Source organism: Dipodomys merriami, unplaced genomic scaffold (assembly GCF_024711535.1).
Source record: "Dipodomys merriami isolate MVZ:Mamm:240054 unplaced genomic scaffold, mDipMer1.0.p SCAF_536, whole genome shotgun sequence".
Classification (NCBI taxonomy): domain Eukaryota; kingdom Metazoa; phylum Chordata; class Mammalia; order Rodentia; family Heteromyidae; genus Dipodomys; species Dipodomys merriami.
Genome location: NW_027206109.1, coordinates 242,553 through 267,779, shown reverse-complemented (window position 1 = coordinate 267,779; position 25,227 = coordinate 242,553). Strand labels below are relative to the sequence as shown.

General features: G+C 35.6%; 1 pseudogene; it reads right to left on the bottom strand.

Moving 5' to 3' along the window:
* Window positions 1-24,328: 24,328 nt before the first annotated feature.
* LOC138811569 (periphilin-1 pseudogene) lies at window positions 24,329-24,991 on the bottom strand (annotated as a pseudogene).
* Between the last annotated feature and the right edge of the window lie 236 nt (window positions 24,992-25,227).

Genomic DNA, 25,227 nt, shown 5'->3' with positions numbered 1-25,227 from the left:
TTGATAAAATACCTTCTATCCTGAACAGTTCTGTCTGAATTGTTCATCTCTCTATCATCCCTTGTAACTAATAATAGTTTTGTTTCAGTAAGACAATCTATGCTGTCAGGGTAAGATATTCTAGTTGATCTGTTGCTACATGGAAGAAGAGTAAATGGTCAGGTAGACATTTGTGCCAGTAAGACCTCATTTGGGAAATTTTGTGCTGCAGAATTTTATAAGTCGCTCTTAAGCAAGGCTTACTTTGAATCCATTAGCTCCACAAAGCTAACTCAGTTGGATAAATAAGTATTTGAAAAAGCCATCAACTTTGGACCTGGTTATAAATGCATCAAAGTATGATCAAATTTAAAATGAAAAAAAAATATCCATTGACAAAAAATTGCACATGTGAGCAATAGACCAAACAATATAAATTTTTTTCCACTATACATAGAATTTTAGGAAAAGAAGATCAATAGCATTGTAAGGAACAATAAGTTTTCCTTGTTACAAATAGGCATCCAAAGATATATACCTATATAAAGATTTCATCATTAATATACGTGCTTCAGCAGCACGTATACCAAAATTACAACACAGAGATGATATGAAATACAGGAAGATATGAAAATTTGTGAAGTAGTCCAATTATTTCATTCTTTAGATGCAAGAAATGAAAAAAGTTATTAAAAAGTTGATTACAAAAATACGAGTGTAACAATATATGTAATTCATAGAATTGAAAGTAAGTTTGACATCAGTATATTAAGTTTTCACCTTAGAAAGGCCTTTAAATAGCATAAACTTTACAAAACTTTTTAAATTAGATAACATTGTCATTTTATCCCAAAGAAATAAAATAGTATAAGGACCTAGGAAAAAAAGGAATCTTAAACTGTTTCTATATGGAATGCCATCTTAAAGGACACATTTATTAATGAACCTATATATTATAAAACGATGTAGAATTCAATGTATTATATCTAGGAGAGAATGAAATAGATTATGGAAATTATACAAAGAACAGAATATAAAATATTTTAAAATATACTTTTCTCAGACAAGCACTAGAAATATCTTTAGTTTCGGTACTACTCATTTCAACAGATAAGTTAAAATTATTTCTGATTAAAAAAAAATCACAAACTCTGCAGAAATTATTATAGATGTATACAAAACCTCTTGAATACATTTTGACATCAAAGTCAGGCAATTGACTTGGAAGAATACAATGGAATACATGAATTTTTACAGTAAGATATTGCTGGTACTTTGTACTGTGAAAATATTTTGTACGGACCAACGAATGGACTGGCACTTTTAAACTTGAGAAGCTTAACAGAAACATTATGACTTAGGAAAAATTAGTACAGCCTTCCACAACTTCAAAGAGGTAGTGATACATACTTATCCTTTTGGCATTATCAAATAAAGTTTCTTCCTAGTTGTTTATTAGACCTGGTTTGAGATAACGGTTCAACAGAAGGAGATCTAGCATATCTTTGCTATCTCTATTCCCAGCAGCAAGATGCAAGAGGTCAAAAGGCCTTAAGTTTGGGCATTGGTATCTGCACATTGATGCAGTAAGAAAGAAGACACTCTGGTATTATTCCACGTATAATCACTGTGCAGGGGTGTCGAGCCATCCACAGTTATTGCATGAATATCTGCCTCTTGAGCCACCAACTTATGGATAATGTCTAAGTGTCCACAGTAGGCTTCCCGATGAAGAGGGGTATACTCATCTTCATCCCTACTATTCGCATGAGTGGCCTTTTTGAAAAGTAGTCTTGGAACTGTTGTAAGCCGATTATTTTCGGCAGCCCAAAGAAGTAATTGTTTGGATCCTATTCCATTTTTTTTTTGCAACTGATACCATTCCTCACTTATTTATCTTGTTCCTCATCTTCATGAGAATTGCCTACCAGTGGGAATGAGGTGTCCATATATTTCCCCAATAGTTCACGTTGGTTGAACTGAAGTCAATATTGAATGGTTAAACTGAAATATAGTGTGGGTCCAAGCTTGAGATGAAATGTACTTTGCTAATTAGAAGGCAGAGATTTAGAAGACTGATATCAAGGCCAGTTCTAAAAAATATAAATTCGTGAGAAACTACGAAAACAAACAAAGCTAGATATAGCTATCATTCCTCAAGGGATGTTTAGCCTGAAAAATAATCTAAAGTGATTAGAGAATTAGCAACTTCAAGCACCAGTAGTGTCAAAGGAAAAAAGAAAAGAATAAACCAGAATAGGAAAGGAAGTGCAAGAAAAGGAAAATATTTGCTCTTCATTCTTGTAGTTTCTTGTCATTGGATACAAGCCTTGAGAATAATTTATTTACTGTTTTAGGATTCAGGCCTCTCTAATATGAAAGCATTTATTTCAGGTAATTATTGTATTACTACTATTTATTAACTTATTATTAGGCCTTCATGGAGATTGAACCTATGGCTTTGTATATATTAGTCTAGTCCTACAACTGAGATGTACCCCAGCTCTCTTGTATACTTTTTGAAATAGTTTATGAATTCCTCAATAGTTACCTATTGTACTTTTCATCTTATCTTTTCTTTCCCACCATTTTCCCTACCTGTTTAAGTTTATGTGCTGAAAGCATTCTTCAATTTTATCTTCTACACTTAGAATTTTGCTTTTGAATTTACAGAGAAGTTGGTTATTTTCATGACATCTTTTAAAATTATATACAGATAGATGTATTTCACATGTATGATTGATTCTTAGAGTTCATTGCAATAAGCAACATTTATATGGTCATATGCATATAGGTATTGAGACATTGTGATTCTCTCCTAAGAATAGTTTACCTTGTTCCTGCCATGTGAATGCTTAGATTGCTCTTAGTTAATCATATCCAAGTGTAATTGTATTTCTTTTACTAACTATTGGATTAACTTGTAGATTTATAGACATGTCTAGTTATTACAAATGAGGACAACCATGCAGCATATATTTAATTAGACCTTGCTTATTTCACTTAATATCATTGTTTTCCAGTCTTTCCTTTTGTTCAGGAATGGGGTAATGGCATTCTTTCCAATGGAAGCACAGAATTCCAACAATACAACAGAATTGAAGATCCAGAAATGAATTCACTCCTACAGGTAAATAATCTTTTACAAGGAAGCCAGACACATAGGATGGAAGAAAAACTAATTGTGCTGGTAGAATTGGCAGTATACAGAAAACCGAATTTAGATCCTCATATATATCCGTGTATCAGAATAGATTCCAAATGGATCGAAGACCTCCATGTAATTCCAGCTACCTTGAGAATGTTACAGGTAGAGTTAGGAGAAACATGAGGGCTCCTTGATACAGGTCAAAACTTCCAAAGTAAGTCTGGATAAGTGGGATTACATCAAACCAAATCAATCATTTGTCAGACTCAAAAGCCCTGAAGAAAAATGAGATCGTGTAGCACAGATTTATTAGGGACCAAAACCACAGATGAGAGCCTCAGGCAATAGTAAACACTCCTTTCACTAGGTTATTTATGGTGGGATTTACATGAGTATAAGAGTTTTCTGGTGTGGATTAGTAAGAAAACAACTAATGTAAAGAAAGAGATAGCATGTGAAATGAGATGTAGGTGGAGAAATGGAGGGATTAAGGCAGGAGGGGAGTCAAATTCAAAGCCTTGGCCTGGTGCCAGCTCAGTAAGGCATAGGTGCACAAAGAAAGGGGTGTAAAACAGGAGCGGTTATAAACAAAAACACTGGTCTGAAGCCTCAAAATAAGGACCCCAGTCTTTGTGGTCTAAACAGTCTCGAACATGAGCTTTTATTTAAATTAACACTCACGAGTTTAGATTTTGAAGACTGGGATGGTGCATAGTCACAGGCAATGTCTCCTATGTCAGGTAATCCAATCTACTCTTTCACATGTTACCCAATAGCCAGGTTTCAACACAAATGCCTACAATGAGATTGTACAAATGAGCCAGCGACTTTTCCCTCTCATGAATCAAATTTCTGTCAAATGATTTCTGTCTTCCAGATGTTTACACATTTCTCATGATCTTTTCTACTATTTTGTCTTCATTATTGATGTTCATAATACTTTTGTGTTGTTGTTTTGTGTGTATATGCCATTTTTATGGATTGAACTTGAAGTTTAATTGTCTATCTTGTATTTTTTGCTCATGGCTGATGACACTGTATTCCTTGAGCTACATTCTCATCTTCTGCTTCTTGCTGGATAATTGGAGATAAGTTTTCACATTTTGTTGTTTGGACTGACATTGAACTAAAATATTCAGCTCTTAGCCTCCTGGGTTTCTAGGATTCTACACATGAATGGCTAACACCAATCTTTGCTTTACTGTTATTTTAATTATGTAATAAAGTGGAAGTATATTTGTGCAATTTTCAAATACAAGTTTCAATCAACTTGATATAATGTAATTGCTATCAATTTTAACAGTTGAATCAATGAATAGTACACATTCCCAAAGAAATATAACTGAAAACAAAAGCTATAATTGTCTTCTTAAAAAAAGTAATGCAACCATTAATTTCTTTCACTTTACAATTTATGTTTTATATAACTTAATTAGCAGACTTCCATGACTAAAAGTAAATATATTAATTGTATACTACAAGAAGCAAGGTGATTATAGTTAAGAATATATATATTTCATCATAGCCAGAAGATAAGTTTTTGAGCATTCTCACTAAAAAGAAATGTTACATGCCGAAATTAATGGATATGATGTAGCTTGATCATTACACAACATATAAATGAATAGGATTACCACTTAATATTTCATAAATATGTAAAAAATAATTATGTAGCTAGGTGCTGGTGGCTCATGCTTGCAACACCAGCTACTAAGGAGTCTGAGAGCTCAGAATCATGGTTCAAAGCAAGCTTAGGCAGAAAAGTCCACGAGACCCTTATCTCCAATGAGGCAAAAGAAAACTGGCGGTGGCTCAAGTGGTAGAGGATGAATCTTGAGCTGAAGAGCTGAGGGACAGTGTACAGGTCCAGATTTCAAGCCCCATGGACAAAAATTAAAAATAAACATATATATGCTGATATATATATATGTTTGTAAAATTATATATATATAATATATAATGCATACCACAATGAGTGTGTAGCGTTATTTCTACTATAAACTTATCCTTTCATTAAATTTGAATAACATATTTCAATAAAATATAATTAAAACAATTCGTCCCTGAAAGCAAGTAATCCTGGTTAAAACATTGTCATGTACTATAAACCCTAAATCCCAGAGACCACCTCCTGAAGCAGTTCTGGCACTATCAATTTTTTTATTCATTCTGCTTAAAATTTTCTCTTTTCAAGAGCATTTAACTGCTATTACTTTGGAATTATGGTTAATACTTATTTGACTGCTATTTTTAAAGAATGCACCACCCAATACTGGTTTTCTTTTTCTAAATTTTTTGTCTACACTATTTCTGAAACAGCTAATTGAATTACATGAATTGGTTATTGAAATTGAATCAGTGTGGAGAGGAAAATAAGAAAAAAGTGTCTCTGTGGGTATGACATGTTAAAAATGTACCTAAAAGTATTTATTTTTAAATCATCTACTTTTATTATATTTAGATTCTGATAAAATTTAGCCTCTCAACTCACCCAATGATAATGCAGTCTTATTTCATTCCTGCCAAAAGCAAACAACAAATTACGATTTATATATATTTTAAAAAAATTAAAAATTACTTTTTATTAAAAAACTATTTTTTAAAAATTTAGCGAAAGGAAATATTTTATTATACATTTAAAGTAATGTTTGGACACTATGGTTGAAGTCAGACAGGAGAAAAAATCATGTTTGTATTCTTCCTCGAGGCACTCTGATTTACTTCACCTATTTCTGAAAAAAATGAAATTCTTTTTTTTTGTATTTTGTATTTTTTTGTCTTTTTTTAGTAATTTTAATTTTAATTTTTTGTGAACATATTGTGCAGAGGGGTTACAATTACATGGACAAGATAATGAGTACATTTCTTATCAATCATTGCAGCTTCCTCCTTTGTTTACCCTCCACATCCCTTCCCAGCCTCCCCCCACCCCCCCACCCTATCCCGCCCCCCCCCCCTTGCACCAAAGTTGTAAAGTTCCTTTTTGACATGACAACTTGTACTTCTCATAGTTGCATCGGGTCCACCTGTACCTTAACCGACTTGTTTTTCCCCATCTCCTCCACAAATTATACCGACATCAAATATAGTGAAAGCAGCGGTTGTAAAGTGGGGGAGGGACATACAAAGCTACAAATAAATAATCTTATAAATGAGTTAGAAACAAATGCATGAAAGAAAAAAACATTTAAATACTTATCTAAGGGTTCATTTTCCTAACATTATGTTATCTGACCTTTCCTGCTTGACTCATACATATACTAGATATTGCAAAAAAGGGAAACCATAGGACCTTTGTTTCTTTGGGCTTGGCTTACTTCACTTAATATAATTTTTTCCAAGCCTTTCCATTTCCTAACAAATGGGAAAATGTCATTCTTTCTGATGGAGGCATAGAATTCCATTGTGTATATATACCACATTTTCTTGATCCATTCATCTACTGAGGGGCATCTGGGTTGGTTCCAGATCTTAGCTATGGTAAATAATGCTGCAAGAAACATAGTTGTGCTAGTAGCTTTAGTGTGGTCTTGTTGGTAAACATTTGGGTAAATGCCCAAAAGTCGGATTGCTGGGTCATAGGGGAGCTCTATGGGAAGTCTTTTGAGGAATCTCCATACTGTTTTCCAAAGTGGTTGAACAAGTTTACACTCCCAACAACAGTAAAGTAAGGTTCCCTTCTGTCCACATCCCCTCCAGCATCTGTTGTTGTTAGAGGTCTTGATTATAGCCATTCTAGCTGGTGTGAGGTGGTATCTCAATGTTGTTTTGATTTACATTTCTTTTATGGCTAGCCAGGCTGAGCATTTCTTCATGTGTCTGACATCTTTTTTCTTCTTCAAGAAGTTTCTCTTCAAGTGTTTAGCCCACTTATTTATTGGGCAGTTGTTTCTTTGAGGATTTGTTGTTGAGGGATTTAATTTTTTGAGCTTCAAGTATATTTTAGATATGACCTTTGTCTGTTGTATGACTAGTGAGGATCTTTTCCCAATGTGTGGGCTTTCTATTGATCTTGCTAGCTATGTCCTTTGCCAAGTAGAAGCTCTGCAACCTCATGCAATCCCATTTGTCCAACCTTTCTTTGATTTGTTGGGTTTCTGGGTCTCTATTAAGAAAATTTTGGCCTGAGCCAAGGAGGCCTAGGGTTTCTCCTATTCCATTCTGTAATGTTTTCAGAGTGTCTGCTTTAACTCAGAGGTCTTTGATCCATTTGGAGATGATTCTGGTGAAGGGTGATATATAAGGATCTAGCTTTAGTTTTCTACAAGTAGTTAACCAATATTGCCAGCACCAATTACTGAACAGGCTGTCTTTCTTCCATTCTATTATTTTAGCTCCCATATCGAAGATTAGTTGGCTATATGCCTGTAGGTTCATTTCTGGGTTTTCAATTCTATTCCATAGGTCCTGAGGTCTGTTCTTATGCCAGTACCAAGTGGTTTTGATTACTATGGATTTATAGTAGAGTTTGAAATTTGGTATTGATATTCCTCCAGCAGTGTTCTTTCTGTTGAGGAGCATTTTTGCTATTCGGGGTCTTTTATTGTTCCAAATGAATTTTTGGGTTGCCTTTTCTATTTCATTGAAGAATGAGGTTGGTATTTTGATAGGTATCGCATTGAATTTTTTAGATAGCCTTGGGAATTATTGCCATTTTCACGATGTTAATCTTTCCAATCCAGGATCATTGGGAGGTTTTGCCATTTTCCAAGTTCTGTTTGGATTTCCTTTTTAAAGTTTTTAAAGTTTTCATCATAGATGTCCTTCAAGTCTTTGGTTAAGTTATTTCCTAGTTATTTTACTTTTTGTGGGGCTATTACAAATGGAGTTGCTTTCCTAATTTCAGCCACACTTTTCTCATTGTTGGCATACAGAAAAGCCATTGATTTTTGTGGGTTAATATTATACCCTGCTTCTTTGCCAAATTTTTGAATCAGCTTGAGTAATTTTGGAGTGGAGTCTATGGGATTCTTTAAATACAAGATCATATCATCTGCAAAGAGGGAGAGTTTTATTTCTTCTTTCCCTATTAGGATCCCCTTTATGTTTGCATCTTGTCTTATTGCTGTAGCAAGGCATTCTAATTCTAGATTGAAGAGAAGTGGAGAGAGTAGACATCCTTGTCTTGTTCCTGAGTTAAGGGGAAATGGCTTTAGTTTTTCAGCATTGAGTATAATGCTGGCTGTAGGTTTGTCATATACAGCCATTATTGTATTGAGGAATGTTCCATGGATTCCTAATTTTTCCAAAACCTTCATCATAAAGGGATGTTCGATTTTGTGGAATGATTTTTCTGCATCTATTGCAATAACCATGTGTTTCTTATTATTTCTCCTGTTGATGTGATGAATAAAATTAATTGATTTGCGTATATTGTACCAGCTTTGCATCCCTGAAATGAATCCTGTTTGATCGAGGTGTATGATTTTTGGATGAATTGTTGAAGTCGTTTGGCCAAAATTTTGTTGAGGTGTTTTGCATCAATGTTCATTAAAGAGATGGGTCAATAGTTCTGTTTCTTTGATGAGTCCCTGTCTGGTATTGGGATAAGGGTTATGATGGTTTCAGAGAATATGTTCGGTAGTGAACTTTCTCTTTCAATTTCATTGAAGAGTTAGGGGAATATTGGTGTGAGTTCTGCTTTGAAGGCCTTGTAGAATTCCGCTGTAAAGGCAACTGGTCCTGGAATTTTCTTAGCTTAGAAGTCTCTTATTTCTGTTTCTATTTCAATGCTTGATATGGGCCTGTTAAGCTGGTTTAACTCATCTTGTTTTAGTTTTGGCATGTCAAGATTTGCTAGGAAAAGGTTCATTTCTGTCAAGTTCTCAAACATATTAGCATAAAGTTTTGAGAAGTATTCCCTTGTAATGTTCTGAATCTTGGTTGTTTGCATGGTGATATTTCCATTCTCATCTCTGAGTTTATTAATTTGGGTGTAATCTCTTCTTTTTCTCATAAGATTTGCTAAGGGTCTGTCAATTTTGTTAATTTTTTCGAAGAACCAACACTTTGTTTTGTTGATTCTTTCTATTGCTTTTTTGGATTATAATTCATTTAATTCTGAATTAGTTTTATTTATTTATTTCCATCTACTGGATTGGGGTTTATCTTGCTGCTCTTTTCCAAGGAGGTTCAAATAGCTCATTAAATTGTTGGTTTCAGATCTCTCCAATTTGTTGATGTAGGAGCTCAGAGCTATAAACGTGCCTCTGAGTACTGCCTTTGCTCTGTCCCAGAGGAGCTGGTAATTTGTGTGATCATTTTTGTTGAATAGCATGAACATTTCAATTTCCTTCCTAATCTCTTCCATGACCCACTGGTGATTCAGCAGTGTGTTGTTCAGCCTCCATGTGTTACTGGACTTTCTTTGGAGACTTTTGTTGTTGAGTTCTAATTTTATTCCCTTGTGGTCAGAGAGAATGCAAGGTATAATTTCAATGTTTCTGAATTTGGACAAGTTTGCTTTGTGGCCTAAAATGTGGTCTATTTTAGAAAATGTTCCATGTGCTGCTGAGAAGAACATGTATTAAAATGCTGTTGGGTGAAATATTCGGTAGATGTCTTTTAAATCTACTTGATCTATGCAGCTGTTTTGATCTGCAATTTCTCTGTTGAGTTTTTGCTGAGTTGATCTATCTAGTGGGGAGAGTGGTGTGTTAAAATCCCCAACACTTAATGTCTTTGGATCTATGTGGGATTTGAGGGAAAGTAGTGATTCTTGGATAAATTTGGGTGCTACATTGTTTGTCGAATAGATATTTAGAATTTTAATATCCTCCTGAAGGAGTGATCCCTTAATTAGTATGTATCGACCTTCTTTATATCTTCTCACGAATTTTAATTTGAAGTCTATTTTATCTGATATTAGGATTGCAACTCCTGCCTATTTATGGGGGCCTTTTGCTTGGTAGATTTTGCTCCAGCCTTTAACATTGAAAATGTGTTTGTTTTTATGGGCAAGATGTGACTCATAAAGGCAGCAGATCAATGAACTTGTTTTTTAATCCAAGTAGATAGTCTATGTCGCTTAATTGGAGAGTTCAGTCCGTTTATGTCAAGAGATAGGACTGAGAGGTATTTGGGAGTTCCTGCCATGTTATCCATCTTCTTGGGGTTTGTGACACTGGGTTCTTCCTATGGTTCTTGGATTCTCAGTTTGGGTGCAGTTTCTTGGCCTTTTTTGTGGTCTTGTTGGTTTTCTATGTGTAGGACATTTTTAAGAATCTTTTGTATGGCTGGTTTGGTAGAGATGTATTTTTTCAATTTTTCTTTGCTTTGGAAGTTTTTTATTTGGCCTTCAGTTATGAAGGAGAGTTTAGGTGGGTACATTACTCTTGGTTGATAGTTGTTTGTTTTTTAGGGCTTGGCATACATCATTCCAGGCTCTTCTTGTTTTGATTGTCTCTGCTGAGAAATCTGAGGTGATTCTAATTGGTTTCCCTTTATAGGTGATTAATTTTTCCTCCTTGACAGCTTTAAGGATCTTTTCATTGGTCTGAGTTGATCCTGTATGGATTATAATGTTATGGTGGGATGTCCTATTCTGATCTGGTCTATTTGGAGTTCTAAAAGCTTCTTGTATCTGAATAGGCCTATCTTTTTGCATGTTTTGGAAGTTCTCTGTTAGGATCCTGTTACACAAATTTCCTAGACCATTAACTTCTGATTCTAGGTGCTCCTCTACACCCATTATCCTTAGATTAGGCCTTCTGATGGTGTCTCCCAAGTATTGGATAGATCTATCATTTTTCTTGGACTTGTCTTGGATGGTTGTATATTCTTTCTCTATAATCTTTTATGGATCTTTTATGGACTTCTTTACTTCCTTAATTTGCTGTATAGTGTTTATTCTCAAATAACTTAGTTGATTGGTTATGATTTCCTTGGACTCCCATTCCTTTTTTTGGGTTCCATTCAGGATTCCCTTTGTGGTTTCCCTGACTATCTTCAGCTCTTTTTAATGGATCCCATGAATGCCTTTAGTAATCTTTGTGTATTCTCATCCTGCTCTCTCAATTCTTGTATTGCTCTTTGCTTAGCTTCCTCCTATTCATGCCATTCTTGTAGTTCTCTTTGAGTGTTCTCAGCCTGTTCATGCCATTCCTGCCTTTCTCTTTGAGTTTTCTCAAGCTGCTCACGCAAATCCTTTATCAGTTTTTGAGTAGCTTCCTCACACTCATGGTATTCCTGTATAAATCTTTGGATTGCCTCCTCTCTCTCTCTATCAAGCTCATACAGAGTTCTTTGTATATTTTCAATATTTTCATTTATCATGTTTGTCAGCAGTGTTTGTAGAGCTATTTTAGAACTCTCCTCTGGATTATTCATTATCTGTTCTGTCCCCTGATAATCATGAGTGGGATTGGAGTTACCCTGACTTGCCATTTTTCTTTGATTTTCCCGCTTACTATGCCCATTTGGGATGAAAGTAACACCAGTTTTGTGCTAGAACACTAACTTAAGGCAAGAATCAACCAAAGTCTGAATTTGCACTGTCAATAGTCTGCAGATACAAACTAGTTCAACAGATACCTCTTTTCAACATCAAACAACTATATATTAATGGGCTAGGAACCGAAAAGAAGAATTTGGTAAACCAGAAATTATTAGGGTTAGGGAGAAATGTGGGTAAAAAATAGGAATAAAGTTATGTGGGCAGGTACAGGGAGAGTTAACTTTACTAAGTCTTAGTCTCAAAGCAGGAAATAGGTTAGATAGGATGAAAGTAGAGAGAGAGAAAACAAGAAGAAAGAGAAAGGGAAAAAAAGACACCGGAAAAAATAGAAAAATAAAAATAAATAATATGCAGATTCAAGAAAAATCTATTCAAAGAACGTGAATATAATGAGAGAAGGGGAGGGATATAAAGGAGATGTGAAAAACTTAAAAATAAGAATACTTAATATAATATATAGGTATAAAGAGGTAGTACTGCTATTAAGGAACTTAAGCCTCAGAAGTTTTGAATTGAGTAATAAATTTGTGGATTAAGTGTGTACACAATGGGGGATAGGGTCTAATAATCAACTATGGGTTTATCGGAGGATGTGCAGAACAACAATTAAGTCCCATAAAGAAGAACAAAAGAAAGGAAAAGTGAGAAGGATAAGGAAGAAAAAAAATCAGAATTCAGTCGAGCTAAGCAAAAAACAAAAAGAAAAAAACATTTTTAAAAGAGGAAAAAAAAAGAAAAATGCACACACACATGTATCCCTAAAATAAAGATTATAAGGGGGAAAATTACTAGAAAACATTTTTTTCAAAAAAAGTAAAAATTTAAAATTTAAAAAATTTTTAGAAAAGAATTTTTTTTGTAAAAGGTATAAAAAAAAGAAGAGGAGGAAGAAAAGAGTGCTTGATTTTTTTGGGAGGGTTGGGAAAAATCCTGCATCTCCCTTGTGTCTGTATTCAGCCTGTGGTTGTAGTCTCTGGTCTGCTTGTGGTCCTGTGGCTTGGTTGGTTTCTTAAGTCAGTTTGTTTGGACAGGCAGAAAAATGCTCTGCTTTACCCAGGATTTTTCGATCCTCCTCCCAAGATAGTTCAATGGGAGGGGGGTGTGCTTTGAGTATCACAAAAGATGGAGATGGCTTTTTCCTCAAATTTGGAGATGCTGTGATGAGGCTAAGTTCTGGGTAGAGTTGAGGCCTTTCAGCAAACAGTAGCTTTTCCCGGGGGCTAGTTTGTGAGAAACTCACAGTGGCCAGCCTGGAGCCACTCTCAGGGTTTCTGTTTACTGAATTTCAGTTGATTGTTGAGGCTGCTAAAGGGAGGGGCAGCCTCTGGCTCTGATTACCTGATGGAAAAAGTCACTCCTAGGGCTGACGCGCGAACTGGGTGACTTTTCCCTCGGTGGAGCTGAGTCTGGCAGGTCACGCCATTAAGTTCTTGTGCCTTGCTAAATGACCTAGTTTTATTCCAACACCTGAGTTGGAGCTAGCAGCTCCACTGAGCTTTGTGCGTATCCAAGATGGAGATCTCCGGTACTGGGGGAGGGGAGGGGTGGCCTTCCCTCCTCTGATCCCTGAGAATGAGTGAGGACGTCAGTCTTCTACTCAAGCTGAGTCTTGATTCTTGGGTCATCTCTGGTCTGCGAACTGTAGTATGAAGATGTCCGCTCCTTGTTCGTTCTTGCTGGTGTTGAGTAGAATCCGCTTGCCTGGCTCTTTCGTCCCAGACTCTCTCTGTTTCAGGTATGGCAGTATGGCCGCTGCCACTCAGGTCTGTCTCCTTGCCTGGGTTTTCCCTCTCTGGCCTATCTCTCTGTTCTGTGATTGCACACTTGGTGTGATTCTCTGGCTTAGGACTGTTCACTGGAACTCTAAAACTGCTTTCTATGCGAGAGATTGTTTTGCCTTCAGCTTCTCCTCCGCCATCTTCCCGGAATTCTCCCAAGAATGAAATTCTTGATTTGAAGTCTTTTGCTTGATATCCACAATGTGTCATTCTTCCTTTATTAATAGGAGAATTTGGAAAAAGGATGAGAATTCACACTAGAAAAAGAGGAGAAATCCAGGATGTATTTGATGTCACTATAACTTGTGCAGGAGATGGGGAAAAACAAGTCATTTAAGGATACAGGTGGACCTGTTGCAACAATGAGAAGTACAAGTTGTCATGTCCAATACGAGCTTTACAACGTCGGTGCGGGGGTGGGGGATGTGGGGGGGGAGAAGGATTGGGACTGGGGAGGGAGGGGGAGGCTGGGAAGGGATGTGAAGGGTAAACAAAAGAGGAGTCTGCAATGCTTGGTAAGAAATGTACGCATTATCCTGCCCATGTAATTGTAACCCCTCTGTACAGTATGTTCACAAATAAAATAAATAAATAAAAAGAAATCTAGATATTTTGTTCTTCCTCATCTCAATCACAAGTTATGGATAATGATTGTGGATATTAGGTACAGTCCTCTAGAGTGATTAAACCCATATATAAAAAAGATAACCCCATAAGTGATCTCATAGAGAATGCTTCTTTATAAAAATGTAGTATCATCAAACAGGAAAAGTTGTCTATTTGTTTAGTTTTTGTTTAGTATTTGTTAAATTCTGGTATGCTACAGTCAACTATCATAAAGGCATACAAGGATGGTAAGAAACTAACAGTATCACATTCTAATATTACCTTAATTCTTGTTGTGTTATATATGGCTATATTTGAATTTTGCCTCAATTTCACATGCCATGTTCTTCCATTATATAAGTTGAAAGAAGATTCCCTCTGGAAATATGCTATTTTAATAGCTAAGAGAAAACAAGTCAGCTGTCAGCTTTTAGACAGGGAGAATTGCATAGAAATCTGTCGCCACTTCTCATTCATTTTTGTATGCTAAAGTAAGTCACATGACCCATCGACATTGCAGAGTAGAGTTAAATATCACTTACAGGAGCTGATGCAGGATATAGAGTAATATACCAAAATATGCAACACTTGAGATAAAGAGGGAAAAATGAGAACTATAATACAGTCAATCATACTTTCTATCACATGTCTCTGCAAGAAGGAGGCTATTATGTACCTTTGTTTCTAAAACTACTGAGATGTTCAAATCATGTTTTCAATGCTTGGATGTCACAGGAATTAGAGAACATTTTGATACTGAGACAGCATAAAATCTCATAGATAGCTGGAGTAAACATTTCAATACTACATTTTGTTCTGCTAAGAGAAGAAACCATTTTATAGTCAAAAATTTATACTTTCTTACCTAGTATCTTTTTTTTTTTTGCAGAAGTGGATTTTGTTAATATATGTGACTATCCACCAGAATAAATGCATTCATTTATCTGCATCTTGTGCAGATAGTATAGTCAATTAGATGTAAATGGGCGTTCATCAGTAGCACTTTTTAAAAATCCAAAAAATGTGGGCAGGAAGCCAATATACATATTTTCCCACCATCTCCTTCCACATCCTCATTCTTCCTTCCTAGGAAAAACAATCAATAAAAAGGCTTAGATATTTGTCTCTTGACCTTGAAAGTGGAAACAGAATGTTACGGATGTTGGAGATGACTGTTAATGATGTTTTACATAATAATGTCACATGTAACAGCCCTATGAGTCCTGCAGGTCTTTACACTGTACTTGCTTAGTGATGTGACAGGAATGTCAGCCTTATTGGTCTTAGTATTGTTTTCCACTTCCTTTTCTAAAACCTGGCCTAAATTATAATACATAGTAATGGAATGAAAAATTAATGCTATCTTAAGAAAGTCATTAAGTCTCTGCGAATGTGGTTTCATGGTACAGTTATTGCCTAGCATGCATGAATCCCTGGAATTAATTCCTCAGTACCAAGTAAACAGAAAAAGAAACACTGGAAGTAGTGCTGTGCCTCACGTGGTAGAGTGCTAGCCTTGAGCAAAACCACACAAAACAAAACAAAACAAAAAAACTCCTCAGGAACAGTACCCTGTCCCTCAGTTCAAGTGCCAGGACTAGCAAAAAAGACAGTTAGTAAATGCAAAATAAAGAAGCCATACTTGGAAAATATAATTGCTCCTTTCATACTGATACCTGCCAATAGTCCTTAATTCATGTACTTTACCCATATTAGAATACAGTGTTGAAAAAAATGTTTTGTTAATAGGTCACGGCAATTAATGCCAGGAATGTGCTTAGATATCAAGTGAAGATTAATACTGGACATTGAAGGCTTCCAGGCATTTCAGTGGTCACTGCTAATCACAATGAGACAGGTAGACTAAGTAAGATTTGAAAACTTTTTGCTCAGTCATGGCACCAAAAATGCAGAGGCTAATTAACAGTTGTGACTGAAAAGAAGGAATAACTCCAAATGGAAGGAATAAATGATAATAATAATAATAACTAAGGTATACCTGTGACTGTTAGAGCGAACCATTTTTGGCTATTGAAGAACTAGTAATCAAGTAGGCTTATTCCTCATTGCCTTTAGCATTCTAAATCTCCTTGGCTAGTTCTTAATCTCTGTGTGATAAGTTGTATCTCCTTCTGTGCTGTTCTTTCATACCTGATCTTTGCCTTCTAAAAATCTCACTTTTCTCTATTTCTCTGTGAACAACTTGTTATACTAAGTCCACATACGCCCACAGTAGAGGATGCTAATGTAAGAGAGGCATAGCACATGAGTCATTAATGTAACAACATGGAAAAGGAGGACATATTTATTGCTACCTCAATTTTTCTGAAAAGTAGCCATGTCACATCATTTGATTCAAATTTCCATTCTTTTTCTACATAGTGTCATGAATTGCACATAAATGCAAATATGAGCTGGGTGCTGGTGGTTCACACATGTAATCCTGGATACTCAAGGAGGTTGAGACCAGAGGTTTGCAGTTCAAAGCCAGCCTGGTCCGGAAAGTTCATGAGACTCTTATCTTCTTTTAATCACCAGAAACCTGGAAGTGGTGCTGTACCTAAAGTGGTAGAGTGCTCAGCTGGAGCAGAAGAGTTGTGGGACAGTGCCCAAGATCATAGTTCAAGCCCCATGGCCAAGAAAAAAAATGTAAATATGACTTTAAGTTTCCCCAAAAGGAACTACGAAGTCAATAGTTATCTTCCCAAGAAGAAAAAATAATTCCAAGATGATTTGGTGTACCTACTTTTGCTGAGTTATTGAAGTTATGGCTTCATTGCTGGACATATTTTCTTCTTTTAAAAATTGTCAATTATTAGCTCTATAATAAACTTCTTCTAGTATTTTTTGGTTCAAAACAGAAATCTTATGTCACTTGGCTTTTTTACTTTCTCATTTCAAAGTCAACCCAGGCAGGAGAGTCTCTCAAATTCTTATCTGTAATTAAACACAAAAAAAGCCAGAAGTGGAGTTTTGGCTCAAGCAATGGAGTACTAGCTTTGGGGAAATTTGGACTAGGAAGACAATTGTTCAGGGACATGGTCCAGCATCTGAGTTCAAACCCCAGAACAAGCACAAACCAACCAACCAAACAAACAAATAAACAAGCAAAAAAACCTGCACATATTTCTTTGGGACCATCCTTAAAGCATTGGTTTGACAAGAGACTTCTTTTGCTGATCATACTCACTGGATCCTACCTTTTTGGAATCCTTATTGGGATCGAGATCTCAGGCGCAGACTAGAGGAATGGATAACTGACTCCTGCAACAGGAAAATCATCTCAGGAGTGAAATATCCATACGTAAGTCACTTTAAAACGTCCATGTCTTTATTTCTTTACAGCTGATCACTTTTTTTTTTTTGGTCCGGTCGGGGGGCCTGAACTCTGGGCCTGGACATTGTCCCTCAGCTCTTCAGCTCAAGGTTAGTGCTCTACCACTTGAGCCACAGTGCCACTTCCGGTTTTTTCTTTTTTTGCTTATGTGGTGCTGAGGAATCAAACCCAGGGCCTCAGGCATGCAAAGCAAGCGTGCTACCACTGAGCCACCTTCCCAGCAGAAAACTTTTTAAACTAAGTTATTTCCTTTTTTCCTATGCTGGCCTTCAAATGGCACATTGTTTTTTTTTTTAAACTCTCAACTATAATTTTACAGACATGTTTTATATGAGTAAATAACACACTCGAACAAGTCAGGGACAGAGTTTCCTTCAAGACATGGATTCTTTCCTTGTTCAGTACAAAGGAACACATAAATTAACTTGAATTTTGTCATTTCTCCATGTTCAATTCCTCTCTTGGCATCAGTTTCCACTTGCAGTAACAGTTGCGTCCACTTATTTCCAGTAACAATCTATGGTGCTGCTCGAGTTAAAATGAATGTTTTCTGGCTTCATTGAAATAGCGCAAAGACATCTTTGGACATGAGGTGACACGTGTTTCAGGGACAACTTTGCAAAGACAAAATATGGAATTTAAATGGCTTATAAAAACATTATCCATGTACATATGGCCATAGAAGATGATGTTAAGTGAAATGAACCCCAAGATAGGGACACAAACTACTGTATTTTACTTGCTCTAGTTTTTCATATATCTAAAATGTACTATGTGATTTTTGGTTTGTCTTCTATGTTCTTCCCCCATGGTATAACCACTGTTTTTACTGGATTTAATGTAGGTGCACTGAATCTTGTATATACATTTTTCTAATGTGGGGAGGGGAAGGTAAATAACAAAATGGTGAAAGAAAGATACAGGATGGCCTATTGTAACAATGAGATGAACAAGACACTTTGTAGAAAGTGAACTTTACAACTTGGGGAGGGGAGGGGGGATTTGAGTAGATGGGGATGGAAGGGATGCCACAGGAAAAACAAAAGAGAATGTAACAATTCTCAATAGGAAATGTACTCATTAACATACTCTAAGCCCTCTACAATATTTTGACAATAAAAACATGAAAGAAACCATTATCCAAGAGTACATTAAGTTCAAATTTCATAAGTTCTCTGTAACTTAAATTTAAATGGGAAGAAGATTCTCAGAATTTTTTTTGTGAGTTTGTGTGTTGTGCATTATTTCCCAAGTGTACATAAGTTAATAGTAGAAGAAACAATAGGAATAATAGGAGAAAGAAAAGTTCTGTGTTTAAGTATATTGGTTCAATATACTACAGAAAACTCTGCAAATAAGACAACTTTGAAACAATAAAGCCAATGCCAATATGTAGATCTATGGGAGTGACATACAGAAAGCTTTAATACTAAGTGGAACATGAAGGATGAGGCCACTCTCTTTCATCTTTTGGCTCTAAATCATGGTTGCTAATCACACAAATTTGTAAAATTTAGAATGGAAGAATAGTTCTGGTTCCAAAGCAAGTTAGGTATAAGAGCATGTACTTATCTGGAAAAAAAAAAGTCCATGTTGAGAGTGAGGGAATTATACTAGCAATGAACTAGTGGCTAAGATCTCATTTCTTTTTCTTTCTTGTTTTCTTTCTTTCTTTCTTTTTTCTTTCTTTCTTTCTTTCTTTCTTTCTTTCTTTCTTTCTTTCTTTCTTTCTTTCTTTCTTTCTTTCTTTCTTTTTGATGGTCGTGGCAGGGCTTGAACTGTGGGCGTGGGCAATGTCTCTCTGCTCTTCAGCTCAAGGCTAGAGCTCTACCACTTGACCCACAATGCCACTTCCAGTTTTCCAGTGGTTAATTGGAGATAAGTGCCTCAGAACCTTTCTTTCTTACTCATGCTAGATTTGAATTGCAATCCTCAGATCTCAGCCTCCTGAGTAGCTAGAATTATAGGCATGAGCTCAAGTGATAAAATACTAGTCAATGAGCAAGATTGCTGAATAAGGTTGTTGAGGCTTTTGCATATATACTTACAAACATACACATACACACAGAGGTACTTATATATGCAAACAAACCTACACAAATAAAACAACTCTCGGAATGTGTAGAAAAGTTAAAGAAATATAAAATATATCCTGAGTAAAACTAGAACAAGTGATAATTTTTAATATTAGATCCTCAAGTGAAATTTCTTCAAAAGGCTTGAGAATATTACAAAGGTAGGAACCAGAGATAGTAAGAAGGTCAAGATATCATTATTAAAGGGATTGGATCCATGGAAGAATGAATCAGAGACCCCTGCATGTGCATCTGAACATGTTCATATCCTGTGTTAAATGTTAGCATATCTTTGAAAATAGTACATAAACAGTTTGAGCAGTCAGAGAAGTTCAGAATTGTTAGTCTGTAGATTAAATAAACCAACAAACTATGACAAAGCAATGTGATACAAGCCTGGAATTCTAGCACTCAGACTAAGACACGAGATTAAAGAGTATAATTACATAGAGATAGCTTCCCTGGGCCAGATAGTATAATTTTATCTCCATGAAACACCAAACAAAAAGAAAGGGATACACAGTTGGAAGTTTGGGCTAATTTTTGTCAGTATGTTTTGAGAAGTCGTTTCCTATTGAAATGCAAGTCCCTTATAATCCTCAGTTGTGTTTTTAATGCTCTCTTCACTACAGAACATTCCTAGATGCAAAATGGCTCATGATTCCCAATGAAAACTTTGAAAAAGTAAGCATCCTGTTGGATTCCAAACAAATGATGAAGGATTACAAAAGTTTAAGCCTGGGGAAATAGCAAAGTTCATCTAATGTAGGACTTTGTAGACCTTGCTATATTAGAATATAGATTTAAAATAAATATTTTGTCTTTGTAATTTTGTATTCTATAGGATACTACAAAATTATTTTTAAGTAGAGGGTTTAATTGACAAATTCACAAATGATTCTGGAATTCTATTTGCTTAAAATTTTCTTTCAAGTGAGGTATAATTAGAACTTAGTTAATAGATAATGCATGTATAAAATGATACTGTGAATAATCTAGACAGAGTTGGCAACAAATGCATGAAATTAATTTATAAATTTAGAAAAAGCAATTTTTTGAAGCTTTGGTGTAACAAGGTATGAAGAGAGTAATTTTGTGACGTCTTGGTTCGTCTCTGTATTTGTAATACAGGAAGAAATTTCCTCAATTACGTGCCTCTGTATACAATGAGAAAAATGCCAGGATTGCGGTTTGTTTTTATTTTGTTTTTGTTTTTTGGTTTGTCCTCAGTCTTGAACACTGGAGCTGGCCACTCTCTCTGAGCTGGTTTGTGCTCAAGGCTTGTGCCCTACCACTCAACCTCAGTGCCACTTTTGTGTGGCTTTTTCTGAGCAGTTTATTGGAGATAAGAATCTAAGGATCCTTCCTCCCTGGGTGGGCTTTGACCATAATCTTCTGATCTTAGCCTCCTGAATATCTATGATAGATAAAAATATAAATATAAATAATATTTGCAAGTGTTCGGATTTCAAGAATACCACTGGGGGGAAAATGTTGCAGCAAAGTTTAGTGTAGTGTTCTTTCCACATTAAGAAGGGCATCACATTAGCAGAAGTGTAGTATTTTTTTTGCAATTGTGATAAGCTGTTCATGATGGGAATTACGGGAATTTTAAGGTGCACCTTACAAGTTGGAAATTGTTGGGCTAGGTTGACTTTATGGCATAAAAGCTTGGGATTGATGGTCATAGAAAAAATAGCTTATTCTTGAGGAATTAATTATTACACATCGTAGTTTTATCCTCTACAAGAATGTGGCTATATTTTCTGTTGATTTCTCAAACCCCCATTGAAACTGCAGCTATTGCAGAATTAATTAGCATGCAAATAAGTACTTTTTTGAATGTCTCTGTATGTCTGTGTACCAGAGACATTCAAAATTTGAATGTCAAAATTCTGGTTCAGAATTTGAAAATGAGTAGTTAGTATTTGTAATAATTTTGAAGAAGACATATATTCTGTCCTCTTAACAATTATTCAGTTTTAAAAGTTAGGAGTTTCCAGAGAATTAAACTGTTTTCGGTTTTACTATGTGACAATACTAAAATTTTGGGTTTTTTCCCAAAATAATGGCAAATATATTGTGAAAATATTGTATAGTTGATAACGTTTAAGTTGATGACCCTCTGATGAAGAAGGGGGTAATTAATTCAAATTAGATGCCAAATAGTGTTCATTTTTTTTAAAAAAAGGTAATACACATAGAATAATATTTACTATAGCAATACAGTGAAATTATATATTTTTTATTTAAACTTGATTGCTTTATTTTGTGTTTTTTAATTCACAAAAATCTTTACAATATCTATTTTTCCTGTTGGTCATGAAAGCTTTATGGTAAGACAATAAAAGTTCTGTCACATCGTTTGGGCATTAATCAAAAACAACAATCTAAAAAAAAGAGCATTTTGCAAAATATACTGTAGAACCCATCTGAATATATCTATCCTAAAATTAGACTTTAAAAGGCATCAAAAAGCAAAAACCAAATATGCTGTTAAACACTGACAAGCTTGTCAGAATGCTGCCAATGGCAAGCTATAACAGCTTTAAATGCTTGTGCCTGTACTGAAATATATGTTAGTAAACATCAAATAATTTCAATAAAGTGAATACTCCTCTGCCTAGGGTATTGTCTCAAATTTTACTTGTAAAAAAATCTTGATTAAAGGAACTGAATTCTGGGAACAGAATATTTAAGGGAAAGAAAACACTGAGAGGATAAAATAAAATCAACATCAGTGACGTCTTGATCTTTCTAAAGTGAGCAACACATCAATATTCACACTGAAGAATAGCAGATAATATATGGAACTTTTATGGGGCTTATAGTTTATAAATATTGGAAACGTTAAGAAGTTAGATTTCAAAGACAGGAAAATTAAAGTGGTCTTAGAAAACTTAAATGGCTTTCATCAAAACTTGTAAAATGATATAACACATATTTTGAAGCACGCATCATAAGCTTCATTAAATTATTTATATTGCTATTTCCAGTTTCAATGTAAATTTTAGGTACTTTTAGATGAAGGCAACAATAAAGGGCATAGAAATAGGACAGAATTGAAGTGAGAACATGGTAGAAATGGAAAAAGAATGGGAGTATAATGCAATTGGGCAGTAATAACAAATATGATTGTTAAAATTTCTGTATTAACTAATGCTACAAAGCCAGGAGCAAAGAAACATAGGTCCCATGGTTTCCCTTATTAGCAATATCTAGTATATGTATGAGTAAAGCTGAAAATGTCAGATAATGTGATGTCAGGAAAATGAACCCTTAGATATGTATTTTAATGGCTTTTTTTCGTTCATGCATTTGTTCTAACACATTTATAAGATTATCTCTTTGTTGCTTTGTATGTCCCTCCCCCACAGTATAACCCCTGCTTTCACTATATAACTTGTGGAGGAGATGGGGAAAAACCAGTTGTTTAAGGATACAGGTGGACCTGTTGCAACAATGAGAATTACAAGTTGTCATGTCCAAAACGAGCTTTACAACGTCGGTGCGGGGTGGAGGTGCGGGAGGAAGGGGGGGAAGGAGAAGGATTTGGATTGGGGGGGAAGGGAGGAGGCTGGGAAGGGATGTGAAAGGTAAACAAAGGAGGAGGCTGCAATGCTTGGTAAGAAATGTACGCATTATCCTGCCCATGTAATTGTAACCCCTCTGTACAGTATGTTCACAAATAAAATAAAAAAATAAAAAAATTATTTTAGTTCAATGCACAGGACTACTGAAAATGGCCAGGAAATAAATGGAATATTCTAATGGTCCCTGTTAAATTCTTAACTAACTCATGATTTGGTTGGCTCACTCATGAAGGACTGTACACACACAGATTTCTTGCTAACTTACTAATTCTCCTTTGTTTCTTTAAGAACATTTTTGAAGATTAAGACATTTAAAAGTCAGCAGAACAGGGGCTGGGAAGGTGGCTCAGTGGTAGAGCGGTTGCCTTGCATGTCAGAGGCCCTGGGTTTGATTCCTCAGCACCACATAAGCAAAAAGAAAAAAGCAAGAATTGGCGCTGTCGCTCAAGTGGTAGAGCACTAGCCTTGAGCTGAAGAGCTGAGGGACAGCGTCTACTCCCAGAGTTCAGGCCCCACAACCGGACCCCCCCTCCACCCCAAAAAAAAGTCAGCAGAACAAAACACTCACATTATAGAGACTAATAAAAGAATAGTTTGAAAAATTGTTTAAACCAGTATGGGTCTATGAAAATGTTAAACTCCAATCTCCTATATTTGCTGAGTTTTTTTTCCGCAGAAAGTTATTTCAGTAATTAAATTTTTATAATACTCATCGTCCACCTCAAATTGCTTTCTTTTATTCTTACTATATGATATTTAAGATTTGATCAGCTACAGTACTCCAAACATTCATGAATATTTTAAGAGAAAACATTGTTATTTATTTTGAGAAAAAATTTGAAGTTATGATTTAGAATTTTGAAAGTTGTTTTGTTGCTGAATGAAAACTGTTCTGAAAGCAAATATGCACTAAGATACCAGGGTACTGTTTATTTGAATGATATCCTCAACTTGGTAAATGACTAACAAAAGAGTCAGCAAAAACAAAAATTCACAACTCAAAATGGTAGCAGTTTTTACATTGCGATCTCTGCTCCAAGAATGCAAAAGACTATCATTTTAAATGGAAAGATGTCTAGCTATAAATTACACTCAAATGACCAAACAAATCAGCATATGTTATGGGGGAATATGGATTAAGTGACTTTATGTTTAGAAAAAAAATATAGCTAAAGTATCGTTCAAAGACTATTTTAGACCTTTGACTGAATTGGAAATATGGCCAAATAAAATATTGCTCTTCATCACAAAAGTCCCATACATTAAAGATTTACACAGTTCCACAGGTGGAGGAGGGAGGGTGGTTATATATAGAAACATTTCTTTTAATGTTTATTATACCTAAACACTAATTCTTCTAAAAATGCTCTCCAAAATCTTGAGCAGAATTATCATACTCTGCAATTTAATGCTTCAATTCTTCAACACAACGCTCACCTATTTCATGTAAATTCTGCCTCAGTGTCAACTGTATTGACTGTTATAATGAAGGATCTTTTTCAATCAGCATTTTCACAACCATCCCGAAAGTTTCCCAGTGTTGCCGATAAACCCTTGATGAAGGAACTGCTGAAGAGCTTGAAGGTGAAGTGTCTCGTGATGTTTTCAGAGACTGAGTAGAGGGCTTGGGAGGTAGCTCAGTGGCAGAGCGCTTGCCTTGCATGCATGAGGCCCTGTGTTCTATTCCTCAGCACCATACAAGCAAAAAGTAAAAACCTGAAAGTGGTGCCGTGGCTCAAGTGGTAGAGTGCTAACCTTTAGCTGAAGAGCTGAAGTACAGCTCCCAGGCCCAGAGTTCAGGCACCACAACTATGCTGAGACTTGTAGAATGAATATGCTCTGCTCCGTCCTGGAGAGTAGCCCCTGCTGCTGAAACTGGAGCCAGATCTGTTGTGGAGAGTCCTTTTGACCTCCAGGTGACTCTGAAAAATGGATGCTCCCTTTTATGGGGAGAATGGTCCCTTGAAAAATGGGAAGAGTAGAAACTTTTCCTTCTAAAACCATCTCTTCTGTCCCTCATGGTGGCTGGAGAGTAGACAAGAAAGAGTGAAATTATATTTTATATAGCTTGTTTCCCCCTCTTTTTTATTCTTTTCATTTTTTCTCTTTCTTTTTTGCATGCCTTAATTGCTGTTCTGCACAGCCGCAGATATATAACCTTCATCGATTATCATATGTTATCCCCAATTGGGAACACACATAATCAAGAAATTTATTACTCTATTCACAAACTCTCAGGCTTAAATTCTTTAATAG